Here is a 13,287-nt window from a genome sequence, read left to right as displayed (position 1 = left end):
TGTTCCAATCAAACATCCCCTTTCCGTTTCCTTGTCTACACTATAAATAAAGGTGCTAAAGATACAAGCCAAGCTCTCTGTCTCATCAGACAGAGTTTCCACCTAGCCTCAGCTAAGTTTCTTACTCTCTCACTACATAAACCCTTGAGCCATGTGGGCAGCCCCCACTTCAGAGTTCGCAGTAGGAAAGGTGCCTAGACCGGCTCTGTGGCCAGCTCAGCTCACCCTGGACACTGAGGGAGTATCTGTGCAGCGCATGTGAGCTGCTCGACAAAGAACAGTTCTGTCTGCTCGGTCTGTGGGGTGGGAGTGGAAATGGGCCTTGAGGAGCCATGAAAAACACTGAGGAGCTGACTGCACTGCCACGTGGGACTGAGGAACAGGTTGGTTTGGAGCGACACCCAACAGGGACAGTATGAGGCCTCCCCAGGCCACCCACGAGGAAGACGGAGCTTTGTTTGTGCCGCCCCACCGGCACCACCACCAGCTGCTCCTCAAAATAAGCATGACAGGACACGGAATGAAACTAGAAGGGACACGTGAAGGTGTCTTGCTCCGGGGGGACTTAGAAAAGCTGCTGGCAGAAATAGGCAGAGCCTTAGCTTGGCAGCGGCGCTGGGATGAGGAAAGGTGGGCCGAGGAAGGGGTGTGAGCAGAAACTGCTCAAGGACCTCCGGCTGGCTGTGCTGCTCAGCTTCCTGCAGCAGGCAGGGATGTCACTGCGGGAGGCAGAAGAGAAGGGCACAGGCCTGACTCAGGATAGGCAAGGAAGAGGCCAAAAGGCTGTGGTTTGCTGGACAGCAGGCAAGACTTTGGCTCCATTCTGTTCACCTGACAGGTTGGTCCCACGAGGCTACACATTGCCTTCCATGTTCCCTCCTCGTCCTCGGTAGGTTTGGGTCACAATGATAGGGAAAAGATACTTCAGGGGCCAACGGCCTGATGTCTTGAGACCAGACCTCTGGAGAGCCCCCTCTAACCCCACACCACATAGCAATGAAGAATTAAACTCACACAAGGGTATTGGCTATAGCAACAGTGTTCCCTTGAGAGATAAGGAAGAGGAGGCACAGACTCCTGCTTTGCTCTTTTTTTCTTGTTGTTGTTGTTTTTTTTTTCCAAGATAGGGTCTCTCTAAGTAGTTGACACTGATTGAATGAGGCCAAAAGGCTGTGGTTTGCTGGACAGCAGGCAAGACTTTGGCTCCATTCTGTTCACCTGACAGGTTGGTCCCACGAGGCTACACATTGCCTTCCATGTTCCCTCCTCGTCCTCGGTAGGTTTGGGTCACAATGATAGGGAAAAGATACTTCAGGGGCCAACGGCCTGATGTCTTGAGACCAGACCTCTGGAGAGCCCCCTCTAACCCCACACCACATAGCAATGAAGAATTAAACTCACACAAGGGTATTGGCTATAGCAACAGTGTTCCCTTGAGAGATAAGGAAGAGGAGGCACAGACTCCTGCTTTGCTCTTTTTTTCTTGTTGTTGTTGTTTTTTTTTTCCAAGATAGGGTCTCTCTATATAGTTGACACTGACCTTGAACTCACTATGTAGCCCAGGCTGGTCTCGAACTCACAGTGATCCTCCTGCCTCAACCTCCCGAGTGCTGAGATTACAGGCGTGCACCAGCAGCATATGTCTGGCTACTTTGCTCTTTTTTTCTAGGAAAGTTGTGAAGAGGCTAATTCCTAAAAGGGGTCTGGGTTGAAACATTGCCAGTACCAAACCAAGTGGGCCTGCATGGTGCAGAATACCTGATTTGACTTCTTAGGGGTGCAGGCAGGATGGTTCATCAAGAAGTGCATTACAACAAGAAGCTCAGGTGATTACTTAAGAAGTAACCACGTAAGAGAACAAGGCCAGGTACACGGCAGGAATCTGGGGACATCTGATGCCTATGAAAGGCTGAGAGCCACCGCCACAAGATGTCCATCCACAGCGTCAGTGCATGAATCTGTTACCAGGGAAACAAACTCCAGGTTGCCTAGCAATCAGCTCCCTCCCTGACTTTGGTCGCCTTTCTCTTTGGTGAAACCCATTCTTTGTTGTCCCCCTCAGCTGACACTGGTCCAGAGACCCTCAGGTTCACTGGCAAAAGGCCGGACACTTGGCAGAGGCTCGGGTCCAATATTGTAGAGACCTTTGGAGAAGGATACTGAGATGGTTAGGGGTGAGAGACTTCTATGTCTTGTAAGACACCACAGGCCTGGCACACGGCTGCTGAGGACCAGCTCTAAGGGGGCCACAGAGGACAAGGAAGAGTGTAGGGACATAGTCCCATGATCTGGGGTCAGATACCTGTGGGGAGAGAGGAAAGGTGCGGTGGGCAGGTGAAAATGACCCTGGGGCCTGTCCTGTACACTGCAAGGCCTGACACCCCGACCACCCCAAGAGCCACTGCTGAGGCCAGCTGTCAGTGGCCAAGCCCGGGAGGGTCATGTTCATGCACGCTGCCAAATCCAGAGTTAAATTTAGTCCTTCCTAACTCCTGTCCCCAGTTTTGCCAGAGGCCGGGAGATCGGATCTTCTATGATCAGCTCCTGATGAGATGGAGACAGAGCTCCCATCTTTCCTCACATGCCTTTCAACAACTATGACAAATCAAACCATTTTTACCACACGACTACAATGGACACATTACAGAGCAAGGCTCAAACATACTGAGATGGACACTGAGCACCAAGGGGACTCCGGGAAGTGGGATGAGCATTCAGGACCCTCACTGCCAAGTCTGTCTCCTCTACAGAGAGCAAAGTTTGGGGGTAGAAAGCCCAGGGTACAATGTTTCATGACTATTCTCTAAGAACCAATGTTCAGGACAAACTGCTGTGGCTCCCAATTAGTAGACACTGCTGAAGGCTTCTCCAGGAACAAAGACTGACAAGGACTTGGTGATATTATTATTCCTGTTTCCAGATGGTACTGAGAGTGGCTGCATACTGCAGCGCGCTTCAGTGAGGTCGCCCCATCCTGTTCCACATTGTGGGAAACATCTGCCTCAAGGAGAACAAGGTCCAGTGCCCGTCTGCGCAAAACTATTCAGCCTTTCCACTGATTGCCTCGCCCTGTCCATTTTCAGGACTTAGCGCTGAGAGCTTGCCCAGGATGAACTCTGCAGGGCAGAAAGTGCAGCCAACTCCCCTGGTTTCAATTACTGGCTGGTTCCAGGCTTGCCCCTACACTACAGAGGCTGTGCTTGTGTGTTGGGGATGCAGAGTGACACAGCTCGAGGCCAGGCTGCTATCTGTCCCTGGGCCTGGTGTTGCTTAGAGCAGAAGCTGCTCATAAATGTTGAATGAGTGAAAGTCAGGAGAAAACAGAAATAACAGCAGGCCACACTGCTGGCATTTGGTTCACAGTGACCAGGCAGCCAGGCAAGGCCAAGTCCAAAGGGCTCACAGATCGCAAGGAAGGGGGTCCACCAGGAAGGACGCTGGCAGTATTCTGGCACCCAACTTGGTGTTGCCACAGTGGGAAAGCAGCACCAGGTCTCATTTGGGGGAGCTGCAGGCCTGGCCCTCAGCACACACAGGTCAACAGGCTGGCAGGGGTAGTCCAATTTGGGACCCATGCAGGACAAACAGAACATGGTCCTCTGAGCATCACATCAAGAAGTAACCAGGTTCATCCTCCCATATACAAAGCTGTTCGGTGGCATCTCTGAGAGCCACTTTCTAGGCTGCCTGGACACTGAGTTAAACTCAAGAAATAACTCATTTTTAAGACACGCCTTAAATTGGTTTCTGTTGTTTGCAGATTAAGACTCAAACTGCTCTGGGCCATGATTTTGTTGTTTTTGGGATTTCAAGAATCTCAAAGATTTACCTCTAAGCAACGTAGCTTTGATGTTCACATCTGCTGTGGTCTGGATGTGGTCTGAGCATTTACCTATGGAGTCACATAGTGGGCATTTGGTCCCCAGTGTAGCAGTGCTCAGGTGTGGCAGTCAGTGAGAGGTCCTGAGGGCACGGGCTGGAGGGAGAGGGATTACCGTACCTCTTCATGGGACCCCAGTTAGTTCTCCCAGAGGGCTGTCAGGACAGTGACCATGACCCCACCACTCCTTTGGCTTCCTGTTCTACAACGCTGTCACCCGCTCTTGCCTGTCAGCTCCCACCAGGATGCCACCTTTCATCAGGGCCTTCACAGAGGCTGGACTATTGGCACTGCCCAACTGTGAATGTGCAGCCTCCCAAAGTATGAGCTACATCAGCACCCTTTCTTTAGCTGCCTCAGCTACTTCACGTATAGCAACGAAAAGTAGACTAAATACAATGTCTGACTCTGCAGACAGAGGCTGGCATTGTCTCCTTTCTACAGCTGACCACATTTCATGGATGTATTTGACTGCACTGGCCAAACCATTAGTCCTTGGCTGGTCAGGGTGATAGTCAGATGTGCAGAAAGACCCACTTGTGCTATTCACCCCTTACTCCTGGCAGGGCTGCAACTGCACAAGGCCAGAAGCTGTCCCAAGACCCCCTCTATTGGTGGGGTTGGGATCACTCAGGAGGACAGTTCCTTCCAGCTTACAGAATGGGGCCTTGTGGGTGGGCTGGAGGAGGCTAGAGGAATTCTCTAGATGATGGCACCCAGCTGTCCTGACTGCTGGCTCTGGAAAAAGCACCTTCTTGTCCTTCCAGAGATCCTGAGACAAAATGCACTGTTCACAGAGTGCTATGTATCCAGGCAGAAGGCAAACCCACAAGTAAATGCTTTACCAGATGAGCCCTCCCAGGTGGCCTGAGAGGTGTGGCTCCAGCCTCAGGTACAGATGATCATGGTGGAGAGAGGAGACAGCCACAGGACATCTGGACCCTCCCATATGTAGGGTAACCCTGATTATATCACACAAACCCATTAGGAGGGCTCATTATGTCATCCCACCACCCTAAGAAAAGCTGCCCTTAAATGTGGACTGCTCCTGCCATCCAGTAACTCGACCTTCCTTGGTCAGGCATGGCACCCCCATTTCTAGAAGGCCAGACCCAGACCACGGCGGAGTCTGATATTTTGGAGGCGGACCTGAAGGTCTGTCAGACTGGGACCAGGCTGGGTGAGGGACCAAGAGTCCACAACTGAGACTTGGGATCGAACTGGTCTAGCAGTCAGTGCTGCACAGAACTGTGGGCTAGAGGTCCATGCAAGGCTCATCTAGTCAAGGTAAGAAGCGTCTCCTCCCTTGTCTAATGTCTAACTACCGTGTATAAATTGTTCTAAACTGCCATACCAGAGGTGTAAACAACAGCAAGGTTATGGAAAGTGAGCAATGATAGCACCAGGAGCCGCAGCGGCTGCATGGAGGGTGGGCTATGGCAACTAACAGGTGTGTCACTCATAGGGAACACCAGAGCAGCCTTAAGGCAGTGATCAGGATAGGATTGTGTGGCTAAGTTTGGCACTATTTGAAGATGAGAAATGCCACTGACATTGGAAGTCTGGTTTGTTTCTATATTGTCACCTGCCGTTTAATTTGCCAAATGAATTCTCTCTGTGTTGTTTTCAGGTAGCTTTCCCAGCACCGTATCTGTAACTCACCAAGCCTCTGGGGTAGTCTGGGATGAAAGCCCAGGGCGGTTTGTTGTTTGGAGACCCAGTAACGGAGACATGTGGTCCCCAGGAGCAGAAAGCCTAAATACCCAGTTCCCTCCCCTTCAAGTCCATCTGACACCTCCAAGGCTTTGCCCTGCCTGTGACAGCCTCTTCATACCATACAGAGCAAGCACTCGCATTTTTCTATTTCTGCACCCATAGCAGACATCACTAATGAATCCCAAGGCTCTCGTAGACTCAATGCTCAAGGGCCACCCCGCAAGGCCAGCTGAAATGTGCATGCCATGCCTGAAAGAGCTTAAGTCCTCTTGTAATGGGCAAAGGAGCATGAAGGTCAATGTTGACACATCACAGGAACAGCGTGCACCCAGGCAATGTGGGGCACTCCTGGGGCAGAGCCATGACCCCTGAAGCACTCTGGGCCGTCCCCCTACCCTGCTGAGAAGGGTGGGGATCCAGGAACAGAACAGAGGTAGTCTGCACACTAGGCCGCTTGTATTGCACCTGCCTCCTTCACAACAGTGACTCAGCTGTACCTGGCACACTGTTGGACGTGGCCCTAGGACACCTCCTTCCCTGTACCTAAGGCCTTCCCCTGAGCAACTGTGCTGCTCCTTGTACCAAGACCTAGGTGAGGTTCAGGTCTGTGGAGGGGTGGGTGATCAAGAACTTGAGCACAGAGCCAGGGACCCATCATCTGCCTTCTGGCAGGAACACACCTGCTGAGTTCTCTTCCTGTGAATAGCTCCAGGGGGCTCCTGCAAGAGGAATGCTTGGTCTCCTGTTGCCACCATGACCTCAGAATCACCTGCCAAGCCTAAGATTTCCAGCGGTCACTGCCCATGTCTGCCACATGCACTTCCTCCACGTGGCTGCAATTCCAAGCCTCTGTTGAAGAGATGAACTTTGAGACTTTGTCAAAAACAAAGCCTAAAAAAGCATGTACCTTGAAGACAGAAAGGGGCCTCCAGTCAACCTCGCTGTAAGGATCTCAGCGAACTCACTTTTTGAGTAAAGATTCTACAATACCACGGGGCAACATGCCAGGGTCAGTCCTGCTCACTCACTGGACCAGGCTCCCAGGTCTCCTGCACCTGCTCTTACTGTGACAGGGATCCAGGAAGCTATGTAGCTCAGGTGCTGCTGGATGCCTCCAGCAGGAGACCGATGAAGTCCAGGTTGGCCCCAGCACTCCTTCCTGGAGCCAGGCGTTTTCATGAAAGAGCTCAGGACTGCGCCTCCCTCCCCTGGGTGTTGCCAGGTGTGGTGGGAGTCGATCTTAAATGCTAAAAACGTGCCTACAACAACCCAGCAAGAATGCCCCAGAAAAGCAAAATGAGAGGACGACTAAAGGAAAAGAGGGATGCAGGGAACTCTGCAGAGGCTGGTTGTACGTGTGTCACTGGCACACCCAGAGTGGATGGGATTCTGTAGGGATCTGAAGGGACCAGAGACATCACATGTTCTGGGGACAAAGGGGAAAGATCTGATCACATGCCTGCTCCCTTGGTTACCTTAAATGGCTCTTTCTCCCCTAAGGACAGGAAGCAGCAGCAACCAGGAGGGTGGTTGCCCTAGATGTTCCAGGCACAGGGCAGGCTGGGCAGATGTGAAAGCTCCCACCACAGCAGCTCCCCACTGACAAGGCCCTTGGGGCGGACACAGTTGCTTCGGTTTGGAGAGCATGGCTGCCTGTGCCACAGGCCCTTCTGGGCCACTCTCTCAAGTTGTTGGATGCCCCCTGGAATCAGACTGATACCCTAAAGAATAGACATGCCTCTCCAAAGGGCCCAGAAGAGCTCTTTTAGTCACTCATCACCAGGACCAATTGCCCATAAAAACAAAATATTGCCACCCTTTAGCTTCAGCAGCTACCAGGTCCAGGATGAGAGTGAAGAAGCCCCATGGTTTCAGCACACTCTGGCTTTCATGTGGTGCTCAAATCTAAAAGAGGCAATTCTTTAGGATCCCTTCACAGGCTCACTATCTAGCAGGACTGGCCAGTGGCCAAAAGCAGTTCAGGGCCCTGGGCCCCAGGAAGCCAACTTTTCAGAGCACAGCCACCAGTCAGTCATCAACTTTCTGCTCCTTTCTTCTGTTATTTTCCTTAAAACCTGAGGACTTCTAGTGTTCCAGGCTCAAAGCCCGGTTTACAGGAAAACACTGGAATCCACCACTGAGTCAGTTGACTCCTTCATATACAAAAGCACCTAACAGAAAAGTCCTCAGCAGGGAAGGCCAGTGGGTTGAGAGGCTGGCCTTAAGCAGTACCAATGCCGGGCCTGGAAGCTGGCCACAAGTTCAACTGTCCAGGCAGAGCTCTCCTCCCTGTCAGCACTCCTCTGAGAACAGCCAACCTGGAAGACGGGCACCAGGTCCGGAGCAATCTTGCCCTAGCCAGCCCCAAACTGCACACGAGAGCCTAGAAGCTTCCTTTAGAATGAGGCCCTAACAAAAATTAGATGACATGCAGGCTGCTGTCCCAAATCAGCTACTTGAAATTGGGAAGGTGCGAGACAGGGGTGCAACAAGACTTAAGCAAATTGCAAGCTCAGGGCTGACACTGAGGCAGTTAACTCCGATCGCTCAGGTAAGTCTCCTCCTTAGCAATAGGCTTACTGGTCCTATCACATGCATAACATGAACATTCTAAGTGCTTTGTTTTCTGTTTTACTTTTGGTACTAGGTAGCTCACAAAATTCACTCCTGTCCTTGTACACAGATCTGCTAGAAATGCTCCATATTCTGGCCCTATTATCCAGGGTCACCTGTTTTTGAACTTATTTCTCCATCTGTTGAGTTCTGACCTTCTGTGTATTAAAGCCGTACCCCATAGCTGTTTAGTTCCTCTGAGGCCTAAAGGATATTCTGCGTTGCATTTAATCCTAAGGACAATGTTGCCTGTTCAACACTGGAAGAACTAATCTCCCAGCTCTGTGAGACAGAAGTGTGATGTTCAGGTCCAAGTATGGCCCCAAGGACACCAGATGTGGACAGTTAAGCATCCAGGAGGGGCCCACGGAGCACACGTGTGTCCTGAGCTAAGCCATGGACAAAGCCCACAGTGTAGGGATGATGTCACAGAGGGCAAAGTGAGTTTCTGGGCAGCTCAGGACTCTTGTCTGTCATGGATTTCAGCTTCCAGCTTCCAGGCCGAGAAGCTGGTGTGTTTGCTAACCTTACACATTATCGACTTCCCTTCACTGTCCCAAAGCACAGTTCACCATGTCACAGCCACCAGACACAGTGGCTTGAAGTTCCAGCCCTGTGTGTGACCTAGAGCAGGGAGTTAATCTCTCTGGGCCACAGATTTTTTTTTTTTTTTTTCATTTATAAGGGGAAATGACAGAGTACTCCTATTAGCATTATTTGTTTTGTTTTGTTTGGTACCGGGGATCGAACTCAGGCCCTTGAGCTTGCGAAGCAGGCGCCGGAACCACTGAGCTAAATCTCCAGCCCTAGCATTATTTGTTAACAGTAATCAACAATATTACTCTGATCAGGCCCTAGAATTCCTCAAGGCTGGATTACATGCCCCACCCAGCCCAGGGAAAGGGGCAATGTGGCGTCTGGTGTTGCCCAGCAACCTTGCTGTGCTATCAGTCCAGCATTTTGAGACCTCCTCCCTGTCACAGCCTAGCACAGAACTGATTTTCTCTATCAACTCAGCACAGGATTCTTCCCCACACAGCCCGCCTAGTTCACTTTCACAGGTGATCTCTTCTCTACTCCAAGGAAAGCAGGTCCTCAGAGCTGCCCACCATCTCGATGGGGATGGGTTGGTGGCTTTTACCCTATGTTCTCTAGCAATTAGATGAACACATCTGTTACCCACTCTACTCTACTCTGGCTGATCAAGATGGTGGGGCACCTGTGGCAGGAAACAAAGGGAATGGTGCCCAGGTTATTCTTGAATGTGGGAAACATTCTGAAGTCCTGTGTGTGATGCAGCCTGGGAGAGAGAGAGGCACACAGCAGGGCCTTTAATTACCTTAGGCTCTACACGGCCAATGAAGGGACAGAAGGGGTGGATTATAAGCATATTCCTCTTCCACAAAACTACAAAATAATTTCCCACGCATCGGCAAGGTATCTGTGAAAAAGCTTTAGAATTCTGCCTTATATGCTCTTGGGGAGAAGAAATTGGCTCCAAACACCTAAAAAGCTTCCCTGTTAATACACACTGGCTTTCTCACTTAGGAAAAAAAGTCCACCTCTTTTCCACAGACGGTTAGTTGCCAAAGGTAAAAATTCTAGTGTGAGGTTGTAGCTAGGGGCCAGGCTGGCTCACTTCATCTAGCACTTAGCCCCACCCCACCCCCAAGCAATGGCTCTGGGATTAGAATGCCTGGTGCAACAGGATGGGACTGGATCATGGGCCATCTGCAGAGCTCAATATGATTTGGATCGAAGATCTCAAAAGCAGAGCCTAGCTACAGAACTCAGAGGAAGACATGAAGTCACTCTTTAGGGCCTTAGATTAAGCAATGGTTTCTCAGATGTGAAATCAAAAGCCCAGTAAACAAAATAAGTAGGACCTTATGAAAACTTTTATGCTCAAAGCCACTATCAAGAAAGTGAAAAGACAACCACAGAAAGGCAGAGGACACACGTAAACTGTACCTCACACCAAACGCCAGTGAGGCCAGTGACCCACAAAAGACCCTCAAGCCCCAAGGCTGATGCAGCAGAGTGAACTCAGGGAGCACTGGTGTGGACAATGGACACTGAAGAGTAAGAGGCCCCTCCGAAAGGCACTGGAAGGCTACGTGGTTTGGGGTCTGCTGGCTTCCCCTTCTGTAGCCTAAGAGCCACAGGTACAGGGAGATGATTCTGCTCAGGCTGTGCAAAAGTCCACCAGGGAAATCTGACCTGCAATGTGGACAAGATTGCAACTGCTTTTAAAGATTTGTGGGAGGCAATAATCCCTGCAGGCCTGTAGGGGAAGGGAGAAGCACTACAGTGTCAAACTGTTATTTAGCAACCACAGTTGCCCCTATGGGCCGCTTCCTGCAGGGTAGTTAGATAAGCCTGTACGTGGGGTCCTCTCCAGCAGGCACATCAGGTTCATGACAGTCACCTTTAGTGGGTCTAGTGTCAGAAGCACTGGCAGAGGTGGCTAGGTCCTTGGCAACAATTTGGCTACTCCTGTGAAAACACAGATGAATTCCTTTAAAAAACCAGCAAAACAAACAAACAAATAAACAAAAAATACCACAGCAAGAACTGAACCTATTACCTGCCTGCTGGGCCCTATATCATGTGAGGCAGAAAAGGTAAGTTCTTTTCTCTTTTAAAAGTGTCCCACGGGGGACAGAGGAGCTGTAGCATGAACCCCATTGGCTGATGCCAGATGCCACATGACTCCTGGTGCAATCCCAGCCAGACACATGCCACTGCAAAGGGGTCTGAGCAATCAGGGATAGCACGAAAGGCCAGTTGAGCTTTGGACATCCCCAGATACCCACTTTTGCAAAAGGCTCATTAAGGACTTTTTTTTTTAAAGGTAGTGGGGATTGAACCCAGAACCTTTGTACTGAGCTACACTGTCAGCTCTTTTTGTTTTCCCCCGCCCTCTTTGATAGGATCTTTACCCAGGCTAGGCTTGTACCTGCGATCCTCCTGCTTTGGCCTCCCAGAGTACTGGCCATTAAGGCTTAACAAGATTTAGGCCTAGCAGAGCAGCCCTTGTGTCTAAGCAGGACAGCAAGAGGGTCTGCTCCAGGAAGCCTGGCCTGCCCACTGTCCTACAATCTGGGATTGGCTCACGCTGGGTATATGTCCACAACCAAGGGTCAGAAGAGGCCACTGCAAGGAGTCTAGCCTTACTACAAGGCCAAAAGCTCAGGGTACAATAAGTGATGAAAGCTCAATTTTCAAAGCAGGCCCAGCACTGGCCAAGGCTAAGGAGGTCTAATGACCTCACTGTTGAGTGATTTCTTCTTCCTCTGATGTCTGTACTTCTGCAAGCCTGGAAGACAGCTTCAGCTCCTCCCTCTTTTGACAGCCATGGTGACAAAAGTGCAGATAACCCAACACACTCCTCAGGCCTGTCACTATCCTCCTTCTTACACAACCCAATAGCCATCACCAGGATCCCTTGAGTCTAAGTATCACGCTGTCCCTCCCGGACAGTGAGCCTTCTGTCCCTGCTCTATCTGCCCCAGCACATATCACAATGTACAGAGAGTGCCTCAAAGAAAGCAAAGGCCATCAGAGCAATGACTGCAGGTGGGGTGGGTAGGGTTAGGGGGAGTTTAGATCTAATGGGAACAACTGCTCTTCTCATTTTGATGGGACTGAAGTTTTCTACTGCAGACCATTTCTCCTGCTAGACCTAGAGTTCACACCATGGTGCTGGGATCCAGCGCCTTCATTTTACTGCCCCAACAAACAACAGCATGCACGTGACCAACTCTAGCAGAGAGATTACTGTCAGCTCCCATGCAATAGTCCCTACATGAAAAGCTGAGGGGCTCCTCCATTCTGAAGGGCCACTGGCAGTGACCATACCAACTAGATGAGAGTCTCATAAACGCTTCATCAGTCCAATTGCAGCAAGAAAAATGGCTGGAAGAAAATGGAGACATCGCAGCAAGAGTGGGTAGTCTGGGAAAACACACACGAAGGGATTGCAGCACTAGCCTTTTACATGATGCTCCCTTGGGCATCAGGGACATGAAATATCAGGCAACGGCAAACCCTTGGCCACAGGTGACAACATGTCATAGGCCCTGCTGGAAGGCCCTGTGGTTCCTGATACAGTTGTCCAGGTCAGTGAAGGAGGGAGAACAGACCCAGTAGGTGGCACTCCTCTGACCAGAGACCCGTTAATCCTGCACATCTGCCAGCCTTGCCTTGATGCTCTTAACAGACTAGGTGAGTGGGCTGGAAGAGATTGGCAAATGGAAGCCTATCACTTATATGCACAAAACTAACCAAGATGAAGCAAATGTTACAGTATTCAGAGCATGGAAAAAAAATAAAATTGGACAGAAACAAAAATTCTCCCAAGCAGTTCCACTGTAAATATTCCAACGTCATGTCTCCAGAAGTGCGGAAAGAGCTGGCAGCCTAGGCATTCCTGGTCCCTCCAAATTGTGTGGAAACACAGGAGTTCAGTAAAACTAAAACAAAGATGTACTCAAGCTGGTTGAGACCCAGAGGAGAAACACAGCTGGATTAAGATTTGAGAAATTGGCAACTCCTGGCTCGGAGGGTGAGGTAAGCTGTTTGGCATGGCCTCAGGTCTGGGTGCTTTCCTCAAATGCAAAATTACCCTCTCTGGGGCTTAGCAACTCTGTCAGGGGCAATGCCTCCAGACACACCATCTAGACCTCTGTGCCTGCAACAAATCCAAATCTAGCTAGACTCTAAAAACCTTCCATACAGCCTAGAACCATGAAGCCAAGCCCCTGACCCTGGCACTGACAGAGAAGGACTATAATGCCACATGGAATGTGTGGAAAGGAATGAGGATGACAGCTGCTGCTACAGGACAGATCATTTGGACAGGGAATTTATTTGCTGTCAGACTTCCGACTGGAGTCTTCCTTGGTGTTGGTTCACTGCCATGCAAATAAAATAAAAACCAATATCCTCAGGTTTGCAAAACAGTGTGTTAACAACCACACTCCAAACAGCTTATGTAATATTCCTCACCCCATACCCAAATAACAGTGAATGTTTTTGTTAGAAAGCAGTGCAAAATAGACAAAAAAAAAAAAAAA

At 50.3% G+C, this 13,287-nt stretch overlaps 1 protein-coding gene across 5 annotated transcripts in view; it reads right to left on the bottom strand.

Annotated features, from left to right (window-relative positions):
* Ctbp2 (C-terminal binding protein 2) overlaps nucleotides 1-13,287 on the bottom strand; it is a 107,023-nt gene that overhangs the window by 16,899 nt on the left and 76,837 nt on the right. The window contains exon 1 of one of the 5 annotated variants that reach the window (XM_010621229.3): nucleotides 6,277-6,297. The exons of 3 other annotated variants lie outside the window; for them this stretch is intronic. The gene's annotated coding sequence lies outside the window, so the exon portion shown is untranslated. Of the gene's footprint in view, nucleotides 1-1,758; nucleotides 1,956-6,276; nucleotides 6,298-13,287 lie in introns of those variants that run through there. One more of the 5 variants, XM_010621219.2, reaches the window with a different exon arrangement.

The sequence above is a fragment of the Fukomys damarensis genome, unplaced genomic scaffold, assembly GCF_012274545.1.
Source record: "Fukomys damarensis isolate Sample0158 unplaced genomic scaffold, DMR_v1.0_HiC HiC_scaffold_8, whole genome shotgun sequence".
NCBI classification, from domain to species: Eukaryota; Metazoa; Chordata; class Mammalia; order Rodentia; family Bathyergidae; genus Fukomys; species Fukomys damarensis.
This window is presented reverse-complemented; position numbering and strand designations above follow the sequence as displayed.